This window comes from Eumetopias jubatus, unplaced genomic scaffold (assembly GCF_037043125.1).
Source record: "Eumetopias jubatus isolate StellerSeaLion01/CBP00866 unplaced genomic scaffold, mEumJub1_p1.0 scaffold_9, whole genome shotgun sequence".
Taxonomy (NCBI): Eukaryota; Metazoa; Chordata; class Mammalia; order Carnivora; family Otariidae; genus Eumetopias; species Eumetopias jubatus.
Window position 1 is genome coordinate 52,565,904 of NW_028274815.1, and position 14,644 is coordinate 52,580,547.

The 14,644-nt window shown below is 44.3% G+C and overlaps 1 pseudogene; it reads left to right on the plus strand.

Moving 5' to 3' along the window:
- The first annotated feature begins 8,188 nt into the window (after positions 1 to 8,188).
- LOC114218853 (U1 small nuclear ribonucleoprotein C pseudogene) lies at positions 8,189 to 8,673 on the plus strand (annotated as a pseudogene).
- The last annotated feature ends 5,971 nt before the right edge of the window (positions 8,674 to 14,644 follow it).

Consider the following 14,644-nt stretch of genomic DNA (forward strand, 5'->3'; position numbering starts at 1 on the left):
ACACATATATTATCTCACTGAATTCTTAAAGCAACTTTTATATCTGGATTTACTTAGATAGGATTATTGTCCCTGTTTTACTGATGAAGAAACTGAGGCCTAGAGAAGGTAAGGAACTTGGTCTAGAGCATACAGCTCTTAAGCAAGGGATACAAGATATGAATCAAATGAATTCAAAGCCCATGCTCTTAACCACCACGATATACTGCCTCTCACAAGGTAACAAAGTCAGTGAATGGCCTTTTTCCTCTTATATCAAAATTTCACAAGAAAGGACACCTAGCCCAAATTCTGTCAGACCCAGATTGTTCAGTTATTTGCTGGGAAGCAGCAAAACTGCCTTTCTGAGTTGCCTGAGCCCCGAAGGTCATCTCTTCCTGGTATATGCTATCACAGCCAGACCAGAACTCAAGTGGTAACCAGCCATGCCAACCCTTAACTGCCAAAAAATAATGCAGATGGAAGGAGAATAGTAAAGGGAAAGTGTGTTTTCTATCCACCTGTGGTCTTGTCTCTGTGGGTCTGCCGTCCCCCTCTCTCACTTGTCTTGGGAGGAGATGGGCATAGGTGAATTAATTTACAGGAATGTTCCAGCCCTCCAGGAAGGTACCATTTCCAGGACCCCTGAAACAATGATCCCAATCATCTTAAACCCTCATTAGGTCATGTGTCCATTCCTCCACCTAGGAAAGACCAAGGCCCAGCCCCAAATTCCTCTTGATGATATTTTAAATAACAAAGTTACCTGTTGCCAATGGCTCCTGGCATGCTCCAAGGAGGTAGTTGACCTGTCAGGATGAAAAAGAAAATCTGTTCTCTCCTGTTAGATTTGTGGTTTCCTATAATAGCTTGGTGGGGGCCCTTGCCTCATCCAGCATCCCTCTCTTCCCTGGAGCCCTCAGACCTTCCCAGGTAAGCCATCACATTAACTGCCACCACAATGCCATCCCTGCCCCACTGGATGGAAATAAACCCTGGAACTCCATCTAAAGGGGGTCAGAATCCAGGTTGATTTAGAAAGGATGGAGGTCTCCCAGTGCCCATTGTTTAGAAAAGGTCTGTGCAAATTCCACCCTCTCAGAAGACCCACCCCACCCCATTTTTTAGTGGCCACCTCAGGGAAAGCCATGCAGTAGCCCTCAGCTTTCCATGAAGGCTGACAGTCCAAAATCAATCTCTCATCTGCTCCATTGGCAGTGCACTCCATGTTGGGTGCCAAGAAAGTGGTACTTTAGCTGAGGGGGGTTCAGGCGGAAAGGAAAAGATACATAACTGCAGCTGTGCTGAGTCATGACATCAGGATCTGGAAAGTGAAAAAGGTATGGGATGGAGAAAGGAGAGGGTGTTTGCTTGGAAACCATCTCGCACAGTCCAAATTAAACAGGCTGTTTCTTCAAGCCACTTGGTGGCTTGAAGATGGCCATTTTCCATCACTGGCCCTTCTCTCTACTAATTCATACCTCTCCTAAGATCCCTCAACCCAACGTCTGACTTCCATCAGAGTCTAGGGGATTCTTCTGATCCACCAGGGCCTGAAATGCCCATAAACTGGTATCACCTGGCTCATTCTAAAAATGAGCTACAAAACAGATCAAGGCCCACATTTTCTCTTTCCTAAAATTGCGGCCATCTCCAATTTCTCTCCTTTCTCACCAGTCCTGGAACTTACTGACTCAATTATCCATTCGAGCACTCGAGCCTCTCATCAGCCCAACAGGGACTATAGCTCTTTCCTCTTGACAGTTCTCAGATTGTTTCATGTACATATCTTATCTTCCTGGGAAGAATGTAAGCTCTCTGGAATCTAGGACTGGGTCATGTAGTCCTTTTATATGTGACACTGTGTATCCTTATGGTTCTGAATACATCAGGAAATACTTAAATTTATGAAGCTGCATTGAGCTAAACAGAATTGAAGAGGGACACACAGCAAAACATGAAGCCACTGGGCACTCATCAGGAAAACGGTTGGCGGCCTCCAATTTCAGGTAAACAAATCCTAGGATGGGCTCAAGTTGTGTGCCAGCATGACACATGAGCCTGCACCTGTTACAGTAGGTAGGCTGACAAAGCGTTCGAGGCTGGAATGATGGGCTGCATGTGGAATGGGGAAAAGGAGGCAGACCCATACTTCATTTGGACCCAGACTCAACACCAAACCATAGGCCGAACCATGCTGCCAAAATGGCAAAGCTTCCCTAGAATAGGTGGCAGATTCACAGGACTGGCTGCTCATCAATTCATTTTTGCACTATTTTATATCTCCATGATCATCCAGTTTTCAAGGAACATACCACTGCCTATGTTGAAACAAAAAGTAATTCATTAACTTTTCTCGTTGAACAAAGGAGGTCAGAGGCAGTGCTAGGAATTTAACTGACAGCTCTAGAATTTCAGGTCTACTCCCAGGAGTTGGAACTACACTTCCTGGTTTTCTCACTAGCACATGGGAGCTCTGAGAGGAACTTCTTTCTGCTGGCCTCCCTTACAGGTATTAGCAATAAGGAATTTCCTGGCTACTTTATGAACGGGAGAAATCAGCAACGTGAGGAAAGATAGAACTCACTAGAGTGTCCAGTGAGAGGTTAATGGCAGACTCAGGAGTATCTGTCAGAGCTGGGGAGGGCCTTCAGAGAGCCCCCCCTCCCCACCACTGGTTTTACAGGCCAAGAGTCCCAAGGCCCAGGAGCTTTTGTGACCTCCCCAAGGTCACACAGCTTGATAACAATGTTCTTGGCTTCAGCCTCTTAACTTCCGGTCCCAGGTTTTCCCAGCACACCAGGAGGAAAATAATGCAAAGAATAAAAAAGTGGGGTAAAACTCTGTGTTAAAATTTGATTGGCATTGGGGTGCCTGGGTGGGTCATTTGGTTAAGTGTCAGACTCTTGGTTTCAGCTCAGGTCATGATCCCTGGGTCTCGAGATTGAGCCCGTCATTGGGCTCTGTGCTCAGCGCAGAGTCTGCTTGTCCCTCTCCCTCCCACTCTGTTCCTCCCCCTGCTCCTGCTCTCTGTCTCTCTTTCTCTCTCAAATAAATAAATTAAATCTTTAAAAAAAAATTTTATTGGTGAGACAAGATTTTACTTATATGTGGAATCTAAAAAAACAAAACTTTTTTGGGGCGGGGGGAGAGACAACGTGAGCGGCACATGAGGGACAGAGGGAGAGGGAGAGAAAGAATCCCAGGCAGGCTCCATGCCCAGCTCAGAGCCCGACGTGGGGCTCTACCTCATGACCCTGAGACCATGATCTGAGCCCAAATCAAGAGTCGGACACTTAACCGAATGAACCACCCAGGCGCCCCCCAAACAAATACAGAGAACAGATGGTTGCCAGAGGGGAGGTGCGTGGGGGTGAAATAAAGGGGATTAGGAGGCACAAACTTCCAGTTACAAAATAAATAAGTCACAGAGAAGAAAAGAATGGCATAGGGAATATAGTCAATAATATTGTAATAATGTTGTTTGGTGACAGATGGTGACTACACATGTCATGGTGAGCACGGAGTACTTTATAGAATTGTCGAATCACGATGTTGTACACCTAAAACTAATATAACATCGTATGTCAATTATACTTCAATAATTAAAGGGAAAAAAAAGAAAAACTGATGGGCAGGAAGGATACTGTCCTTTGAGAGCTCACCAAGAACTGCAAAAGCGAAGTCCCACAGAACATCTAGAATTGGTTGAGAAGCTCATAGTTGCCAGAAAAATAAGGAGCACTAGACCCAGTGTATTAGTTTGTTAGGGCTGCTGTAACCAATACCACAGACTAGGTGTCTTAAACAACAGAAATTTAATTCCTCATGGGTCTAGAGGCTAGAAGTCTGAGACCAAAGTCCGTGTGTGGAAAACAAATCATACAGATGGAAAATGTTGTCTTCTCATTTGTTAGTACTTAGCAGATGCACAACAAAAGGTGAGCGAATGAATGCTCCTGACTAGCTTGTCCCACACCTCCCACTCCTCAGTGGGAAGGAGAAATGTCCGTGGGGCCTTCATTCCCCTGCAGCGGGGTTCCCAGCGGCCACTCCACAGACTGCCCAGGAAAGTGCAGGAAGTAAACACCCTATGTCTTGAATGTGTGTTTTTTCTGCTAGAAATAATTAATATCCACATTAGTTTAACAAAAAGGGTTTGGGGCGCCAAGGTGGCTCAGTCGGTTGAGCATCTGACTCTTGATTCCAGCTCAGGTCATGATCTCAGGGCTGTGGGATCGAGCCCCGTGTCAGGCTCTGTGCTCAGCAGGGAGTCTGCTTGGCCCTCTCCCTCTGCTCCTCCCCCCACTCATGTGCACTCTCTCTCTCTCTCTCTCAAATAAACTTAAAAATAAATAAATAAATAAAGTAAAAAAGGGTTAGTTTTCCCCCGTATAATCATAATAAAAGTTGATACCAAAGTAAAGAGAATCAAAAGAGCTCCAGTATGTAAATGCAATTAGACATCCCCATGACACTCATGGCTTTCCTAGCAACAGAATGTTAATTATTCTGCAAAAAGAGAACAAGGCAGATAAGCACTCGTTTGTGGTGACAACACAGTTCATTTTCTTTATTCACTAGGGAGAGGCTGCCACCAGCCAAACCCTGATGTTGTTATTCTGATGGGGGCGGGGGGGGGGGGGGGGGAGGTCCAGCCCTGACATACTACAGCCTTGAGGAAAGAGCAGGGCAGGATGAATCAACCCACCCACTAGGATAACAAATCAAAAAAGAGATCTGGGTGTAGGAGAGGTTTAAATGTAGCCTCCAGAGCCTGGATGAGATGGGAAGTCCCAGCCCTATAACTGGCTGGAGGCAGGTGAGGAGAACCTTCTACCAGGCCCCCACCTCCTGCTGTGCCCAGTGCCAGCCCACACCTGCAGGGCATGCAGATGAGGTAGACAGCACAGCCCTGCCCCACCCTTGTGGAAATGACAGTCCTTCTGGGAAGAGGGGACTAATGCCCACAGAACTATCAGAAAACAGTCCAGACCAGGTGTGAGGAAGTGCTGGGTAGAGGCTCCAACCACACAGAAGAGGGAGAGATGGGTGGCTTGTGTTAGCCGAGTAGGTTCTCAAAGAAGAAGGACTTAAACTAGTGTTTAGGGAGACAAACGAGGGAAAGCATCTGGAATGGGGCGGGGTGGGGGGGGAAGAGGGGAGAAAGAGATTTCTTTATAAAATGGAGTTACACCTAAAGAGTTGGTGGGGGCGCCTGGGTGGCTCAGTTGGTTAAGCGACTGCCTTCGGCTCAGGTCATGATCCTGGAGTCCCGGGATCGAGTCCCGCATCGGGCTCCCTGCTGAGCAGGGAGTCTGCTTCTCCCTCTGACCTACCCCCTCTCGTGTACTCTCTCTATCTCATTCTGTCTCTCAAATAAATAAATAAATAAAATATTTTTAAAAAATAAATAAATAAAGAGTTGGTGGGAGTTTTCTATGTAATGGGTTATTAAATATGGAAAACTCTTGAGAGCCTGGTTCTCTCTCTCTCTCCTTTTCTCCCTCTCTCTCCTTATCTATTAATGTGCATTTTGTCCAGTTATGAAACCAGAGGACATCATTCTGTAATCAGCACTTTCAGGAGAGCAGAGGCAGACCTCTGAGGTGGCTCAGAGTCATTTAAAAATTATCATTAACAAATAAGGGTGACTCTCCACAACCCCCTGTAGGCAGGTAGATCAGGTAGGAGTGGGTTGTGACTCATTCTTCCTCACACCAGAAACCAGGCTCCCTGGTGAGGTAGGACACAGCGCCTGACTTCTCCACAGCCATTGACAAGAGAATTTCAGGCGGGTTGGATGAGCTTGCTCATCCCACCCTCTTCTGAAGGCTGCTGGGATTACTCTTAAGGGCGCAGCTCAGGAAGGGAACACCTCATCAAATCTGGGGAATTCAAGAATGAGGCATCAAAGCCAGAATTCACTGCATACTTCACCCCCCTTCCACAGAACTTCTTTCTGTAAGTGTCTCATAGGTTCAAAACAAAGGTCCCAGAAGTTTGGCCACATGGATGGGCCTTATTATACATCATTTACTTGTTTCACAGGCAAGGACATAAATCCTGAGGAGTCGGGTGATCTGCCCGAAGTCACAGAGCTAATGCTTATCACACTGGAGGCCAGGCTTCCTGGCTCTGAGTCAGAACTCCTTCAACTGCACTTGGTAATATTAGCAGGAGCAGGAATCAGCAAACTATTTCTATAAAGGACCAGAAACTATTTTAAGCTAGGCAGCTTTTGCAGCTTCTCAACCCTGCCTCTTTAGCTTGAAAGGAGTCATAGATAACACGTGAACACAGGGATGTGGCTCCAATAAAACTTTATTTATAATAACAGGAGGCTGATTGGATTTGGCCCACTATCTTCAGTTTGCTGACCTCTGAACAAGAATATTGATTATTTATCGATCCCTTGCAACGTTCCAGATCCTGTGCCGAGCACTTTGCAGGCATTCTCTCAATTAATTCTCAACAGTCCTATGAGATTAGTGTTATTCCTACGGTTCCACAGATGTGAAAAGTGAGACTCAGAATGACAGATAAGTGGCCCAAACCCTGGAAACTGTAACTGGCAGAGCTGAAAGGCTATCCTAGTTCTTAACCTCAGAGTCTTAACTAATCATCAATAGACGATAGTACCTCCCAGATGCATTAAAACCTTTGATTTTCTGGCGCCTGGGTGGCTCAGATGGTTAAGTGTCTGCCTTCGGCTCAGGTCATGATCCCAGGGTCCTGGGATCGAGTCCCACATCGGGCTCCCTGCTCCTTGGGAGCCTGCTTCTCCCTCTGCCTCTCTCTCTCTCTCTGTCTCTCATGAATAAATAAATAAAATCTTTAAAAAAAACCTTTGATTTCCGATGTTGAATGAAACTCCTTTGAAGATTGCTCCTGTCTACGCATACTGAGAGAGTGATTAACCATTCCAGCTTGCCTCGGACTGAGGGGCTTCCCAGGATGCAGGACTTTCCATGGTAGAACTGGGATACTCTCAAGCAAAACAGCATGGTTGGCCACCCTAAAATCAGGCATTTTGATGGTACATTTGTGGCCTATTCAACGGAACAAAATAAAGTAGACATTTGTGGCTACCTAAGGCAGGATTTGAACTGAGGCCCCTTGCCCTGAGTAGAGCAGAATGCCAGAGAACAAAGTCATATTACAGGCCAAGGGAAGAGAGTTGCTGGGAAGAGAAAGATAACAGGATGAGTAACTTCTCTCAAGAAGCCAAGAGGAAGTCATATTTATGCTTCCTGGTTGATCTCAACCATTCTTTCTATTTCTCTTTTCTTAGACTTACTCAGCCCTCCAGGGTCCTTGTAGGACTCCCACTGGGGGGTCTACACACTCCTATTTGCACACTAATCAAATAGGGAAGGAGAAATCACTGGAGAATTGGTCCTGGTGGAGGGCCAGTTGGGGTTTTGTGTATCTGAAACACACTTGGGCCCCCTGCCTACTTTTCAAGATGTCCCAATCCAATCTGCTTTCATTGAGAATCTTTTTCCCTTTCCCCTTTCCTATGCTCCCATATCACTCTGTACATCCCTCCCATAAACTGTGTTGCTCTCATGAGTGTATAATTATCAGTTTGGCTTGTCTATCTCCCTGGTTAGACTTTGAGCTAGGTGTTGGCCACTCCTGTTCAGCATCATATCCTGGATACCTAGAAAATATGTCAAAAAGAAGTTCTCAATAAGTGTCTCCTGAAAACGAAACATGTTAGCCCAAGAGGAGAAGAATGAAAAGAACACTCCCATTAGACTTTTAGGGCACCGTGAATACTCCACATATGTTTTATTTTGTTTTCAATAAATGGATACAAACATGATCACCAAGTAGGATGCCGAGCATACAGTGGGTACACTTTCGAGTTTCTCTCCAGAGATTGGTCGAGTACATTTTAGTCTTTCTGAACCCTTAAGACCATTCCTCAGGACAAAGGGTAAGAAAAAGGAATAAAAAGTATCCAGACTGAAAGGAAGAAGTAAAACTCTCTATTCACATATATGATCTTGTATATTGAAAATCCTAAGAAATCCACTAAAAAATACTATTAGAACTAATAAACTAGGTCAGCAAGATTGCAGGATACAAGATGAAAATACAAAAAAATCAATTGTATTTCTACACACCTGCAATGAATAATCCAAAAATCAAATTAAGAAAACAAATCAGGGACAGAATGGCCAATGGCCTGCAGAGCAACATGCCTAAGTTTTATTGTGACTACTGCAACACGTACCTTACCCATGACTCTCCATCTGTGCGAAAGACACACTGCAGTGTTAGGAAGCACAAAGAGAATATGAAAGACTACTATCAGAAATGGACAGAAGAGCAGGCCCAGACAGAGCCTGATCGACAAAATAACCACTGCATTTTGATAAGGAAAGATACCTCCTACTCCATTCTTTGCTCCTTCTCCTGCAGGGGCAATGATCCCACCTCCCCCCAGTCTCCCAGGTCCTTATTGCCCTGGTATGATGCCAGCACCCCATATGGAGGGCCCCTCCCATGATGCCAGTGTTGGGCCCTCCTCCTCCTGGGATGATGCCAGTGGGACCTGCTCCTGGAATGAGGCCACCTATGGGAGGCCACATGCCAATGATGCTTGCGCCCCCAGTGATGAGACCTCCCGCCTGTCCCATGGTGGTGCCCACTCAGCCAGGAATGTCTCAACCAGAAAGATAAGGAGAGAGGGAAGCTCTTTATATTCATTTTGCATTACTTTACTTCACCAGGATATCATGGTGCTGTGAGTCTAGGTGTTTTCTAACAGGATAACCAGAAAGACTTGCTCCCCCTTCCTATCAAAGAGAGAATAGTTTTTGCAGGGGAGTAGTGGGGCCAAAAAAAAAAAGTAATTTTCATTTGTATTGTGAAAGGTGAAAATAAAATAGCCATCTGTTTTAGTTAAAAAAAAAAAAGGAAATCAAAAATCCATTCACAATAGTATCAAAAAGAATAAAATATTTAGGAATAAACTTAAAAGAAGTGCAAAATTTATACTCTATTCTAAAAACTACAAAATGGTCTTGAAAGAAATTAAAGAATCTAAATAAGTGGAAAAACAACCCATGTTCATGGATCAGTAGACTTAACATTGGTAAGATGGCAAAACTCCCCAAACTGATCTAAAAATTCAACAAAAAACCTATCAGAATTCAGCTAACTACTTTATAGAAATGGATCAGATACCCTATCTGATGGGTTGGTTGAGCGACTGCCTTCGGCTCAGTTGGTTGAGCGACTGCCTTCGGCTCGGGTCATGATCCTGGAGTCCCGGGATGGAGTCCGGCTCCCTGCTCAGCAGAGAGTCTGCTTCTCCCTCTGACCCTCCCCCCTCTCATGTGCTCTCTCTCTCTCTCTCATTCGCGCTCTCTCAAATAAATAAATAAATAAAATCTTAAAAAAAAAAAGAAATGGATCAGATAATTGTAAAATTCATATGGAGTTTCAAGGGACCAAAATAGCCAAAACAATCCTGAAAAAGAACAAAGTAAGGTTCACACTTCCCGATTTCAAAATTTACTACAAAACAAAAGTAATCGGGGCGCCTGGGTGGCTGTGTCATTAAGCGTCTGCCTTCGGCTCAGGTCATGATCCCAGGGTCCTGGGATCAAGCCCCACATCAGGCTCCCTGCTCATCGGGAAGCCCGCTTCTCCCTCTCCCACTCCCCCTGCTTGTGTTCCCTCTCTCGCTGTCTCTCTCTCTGTCAAATAAATAAATAAAATCTTAAAAACAACAACAACAACAGTAATCAATACAGTGTGATACTGGCACAAGGATAGACATATAAATCAATGGAGTAAAAATAAGAGTCCATAAATAAACCCATACATATATGGTCAAAAAGAACAACAGGGGTGCCCAAAGCATTCAGTGGGGAAGAACACTCTTTTCAACAAATGATGCTGGATAGCGACTTGCAAAAGAACAAAGTGGGAACCTTATCCCATACCATATGCAAAAATTAGCTCAAAACTGGTCTTTAAGGAAATGCAAATCAAAATCACAATGAGATACCACTTAATAACCACAAGAATAGCTACTACAATATTTTTTTTAAATAATAATAAGTTTTTGCAAGGACGTGGAGAAATTGGAATTCTTTTGCATTGTTGGTAAGGATATAAAATGATATGGCCACTGTGGAAAATAGTTTGGTAGTTCCTCAAAGAGATAAACATAGAATTAGCGTATGACCCAGCAATTCCACTCCTGGATATATACTCAAAAGACCTGAAAACATACGTCCACATAGAGCCCTTGACATGGATGTTTAGAGCAGCATTATTTATAATCACCAAGAGGTAGAAACAACCCAAATGTCCATAAACTGATGAATGTATAAACAAAAAGCAGCATAACCATGCAATAGAATATTATTCAACCATGAAAAGGATTGAAATATTGACACACACTACAACATGGATGAACCTGGAAAACATAATGCCGAGTGAAAGAAGCCAATCATAAAAGACCACGTATTGCAGGATTCCATTCATATGAAAGTCCAGAATAGGGAAATCTATAGCAGCAGAAAGTACGTGGTTGTTTAGGCCTGAGGTAGGGCGGGAAGTTGGGGGTGGGAGGGTTGCGAAAGGGCACAGGGTTTCTTTTGAAGTGATAAATATTCTAAAATGGACTTTGGTGATCATTGCACAAATCTGTGCGTATAGTACAGACCGGTGAATTGTACACCTTAAATGGGTAAATTGTATGGTATGGGAATTATATCTCAATCAAGCCGTTTTTTAAAAAAATGAAACTCTATTCCTCCCCACACTTCCATACACCCACACAAAGCCATGCTGTCTCCAGATCTATGCCTGGAACTTTTTAAAAGTGGGTCAGCTCATTCCCTGACTTTAGGAAACTGTTCCTTATTTGGGACTTCTGGGCCCATTTGACAGTTTGAGATAATTGGCCATTTACGCACAGGGGCAAAGTGGTGCTTGGATAATTACTAAAGCCACAGTCCTGAATCACAGGAGTTTGGAGTTTGGAAAAACACATCAACCAACCCAACAGCCAGGTTTCCATGAAAGGAGGTCTCAGCTCCTGATAACTCTCAAGTACGTTCCTTGCTCACTCCACCCTTCTCTAGCTCCTCCTTTCCCATTTTGGCAAATTTCCCTCTCCCTCCCCACTTCTCCCACCCCAACAAACTCTTGACTGAGGAAAAGCAAGAGCATTCCTGCCATCCCCTTTCCAACTGAACTCAACGGCCTCCAGCCCCCGGCTCACCGGCTCACACGTAAAGGCCAACTGAACTCTCTGATCTGAGTTAAAAGCTTTGTGTTGTGTGTGCTAACAAGCTGGGGGGTTTTGCCTTTTTCCTCTAGCTTGGATTACCTAGTTTCCAAGTGGGCCAACTCTGGGAGAAACCCTCCCAATCAATGCCTTCAGCTGAGATCTAAATATCCATGCCTCTTACTCCAGAGGAATAAGAAACAGACCAGAGGAAAAACATGTTGCAACACAATTACTGCATTATTTCTTTATAACCACGGTCTCCAGGTGGGGGGTGGGGTGGGGGATGAAAGGTTTTCATACTTAATGAATAAATGCCTTGTAGTCCACTTGGCTTTTCTTTAAAGAACTCTGAATATGTCGCAAATTCTCTCTCAGTCCTCTATATGCCACCACCTCATCAAGGAGGGAGCTGGAGAAATAAAACCCATTTCACAGATCCAGAAATGAAGGCAGCAAGTATCCTGATAGCTTTACTGATCCCCAAACAAGTTCTCAGGCTACAACTTTCACCCTCAAATTTATTTCCCACCTTTCTTCCTATGTTCCTCCTAGATTTCCACTACTTGCTTTTCAAGTCCAAACCCCCTTCTTCCATGATGTCCCTACCAAAACCCAATCCATGTTGATCCTTGCTTTTCTGGAACATGCAAAATAAAGTCACTAGTTATATTGTATCGCATTCTCTAGTCTTTTTCATAGGTATGGACTCCCCTAGCAGAGTGGCGCCCTGTCGGAAATTAAATTCGTCTGGGGAGGGGGTAGAGGGGCTTGGGTTGTTTGTTTGTTTCATTTTCTTTTTCAAAAACGGAGAATTCCCTGCTTTTTAAAGGCATTGGCCATGACAGGAGGTAAAATAGCCTAGAAAATTTTTATATAAAAGAAACAAATATATAAGATTTTTAAGACATGACATTGGAAGAACATCTGTTGAGCTAAAACAAAAGGAACTGAAACCCAATTCAGTGGAAATGGAAAGGAATAACCAATATAGAGTGTTGGGATGATTGGTTGGTTATTAATAAAATAAATCAATTTAGATCCTTACCTTATACCATATATCAAAATCAAGTCCAGAGCTAAATGGAAAAAAATCAAATCGTACCTGGTGTGATGGCTAGTTTTATGTGTCAACTTGACTGGGGCACAGGATGCCCAGATTGGTCAAACATCATTCTGGTTGTTTCCGTGAGGATGTTTTTGGATGAGATTCGCATTTAAATTGATAGATTGAGTAAAGCAGATTGCCTTCCTAACGTATCTAGGCCCCAGAAAATGACTTCTTAAATGTTCCCGTATCAAGAAAGGAAAATGAGGGGCGCCTGGGTGGCTCAGTCAGTTAAGCGTCAGCCTTCGGCTCAGGTCATGATCCCAGGATCCTGGGATCAAACCCTGCATCGGGCTCCTGGCTCAGCGGGAAGCCTGCTTCTCCCTCTCCCTCAATCTGCCGCTCCCCCTGCTTGTGCTCTCTCTCTCTCTCTCAAATAAATAAATAAAATCTTAAAAAAAAAAAAAAGGAAAATGAGGCTCACTTTGATCATAGGATAAAGTACTAAAAACCTCAAAGCCCCTCCATGATTTGACCCTGCAGCGCCCCTCACCCCGGGGACCCTCACAGACTCCAACACTAGCCAGGCAGAGATCCTCTTGGCTCGTCCCACGTGCCAAGCTCTCCCCTGTCTCCCCGCCTTCATCAGTTCTTCTCTGTCCCTGGAACCATCTCTCCACCCCCGGCTCCTACTTGTTCAAAATGGACCAGAAGCAAAGACACATCGCTACCTCTGTGGTAGAATGTAGAGAAAGTTTATGGGCGCCTGGGTGGCTCAGTTGGTTAAGCGACTGCCTTCGGCTCAGGTCATGATCCTGGAGTCCCGGGATCGAGTCCCACATCGGGCTCCCTGCTCAGCAGGGAGTCTGCTTCTCCCTCTGACCCTCTTCCCTCTCGTGCTCTCTATCTCTCAGTCTCTCTCAAATAAATAAATAAAATCTTTAAAATAAAAAAAAAAGAATGTAGAGAAAGTTTAAGCAGTGGTTCTTAGAAAACAGAACTTTGCGTGTCTAACTTCTACACATCTTTCAGCTCTCAGCCACTGAGAAGCTTACTCTGTCCTCTCTCCCTTACCCCTCAGAGCCCCTTCTCTGAGGTATCGCCCAGCGACTTCTCCTCCTGGAAGGAAAGGAGCTCCTCCTACTGCACCTGAAGTTTCCTGGGGGAAGTTGCATAGGCTCTTGTTTTCCTCTCAGTTATGAATACCTATATACTCTAATGTACATGCGAGGAGAGCCATGGAGGATGGTGGGGAAAGACTGGGGCAGATGGAGGGAGCCACCTTACAGCCTTCTGTACGCTGCAGCAGAAACACTGGTAAAGGCCCAGAGAAACCGATTGCCCATCCCATTGGTTCTCATGGATGCAGAGAAGTCATTCCAAGGACGGAAGTGGCCCTGTAAAGGAAGAAGGAAGGACCTTCAGGTATCTGGTTACTGTCAGGCTCACTATGAAGCCACAGAAAGTAAGCGACAAGCTCTGATCACTAAAGGGACTCAAGACTCCATCAGGAATATTGCCTTCACTTTTTCTTTTTTTTTGACAATTAAGAGTTTTCTAAATTTTTCTTTTCTTTTTTTTTTTTTTTTTTTATTTGACAGAGAGAGAGACCGCAAGAGAGGGAACACAAGCAGGGGGAGTGGGAGAGGGAGAAGCAGGCTTCCCACTGAGCAGGGAGCCCGATGCAGGGCTCCATCCCAGGACCCTGGGACCATGACCTGAGCCGAAGGTGGACGCTTAACAAGAGAGCCACCCAGGCACCCCCAAAGTTTTCTAGATTTTTCAAAAAATATTACTTTGGGGGAGGCTATTTATCTATTTTTGTTGTGGTAAAATACACATGACAAATAATTTACCATTTTAACCATTTCACATCATCCATCTCAGTGGCATTTAGTAAGTTCACAGTATTGTGCAACCATCACCACTATCTAGTTCCAAAGCATTTTCATCACCCTGAAAAGAGATCTCTTACTAAGCAGTCATTTCCCATTCACCCTTCCTACAGCCCCCTGGCAGACATTCATCTATTTTCTATCTCTGTGATTTTGCCTATTCTGTATTTAAATTTGGTATACATGGAATCACACAATATTTTTCCTTTTGTGTCCTGCTTCTCTCACTTGGCGTGTTTTCTAGGTTCATGGTGTAGCATGTATCAGTACTTCATTCCTTTTTATGGTTCAATAATATTCCTCTTCATTTTATTTAACCAATTCATCAGGTGAGTTTCTTCTAACAAGTATGACTTTTGCAATCAGGAAAAAAAAATAATACAGTTTCAGATTGTTGTTTGTTTTGTTCTATTTGGGTTACCAAATCCTTCTGAACATGAGGCAGGAGGAGGTTCATATTCT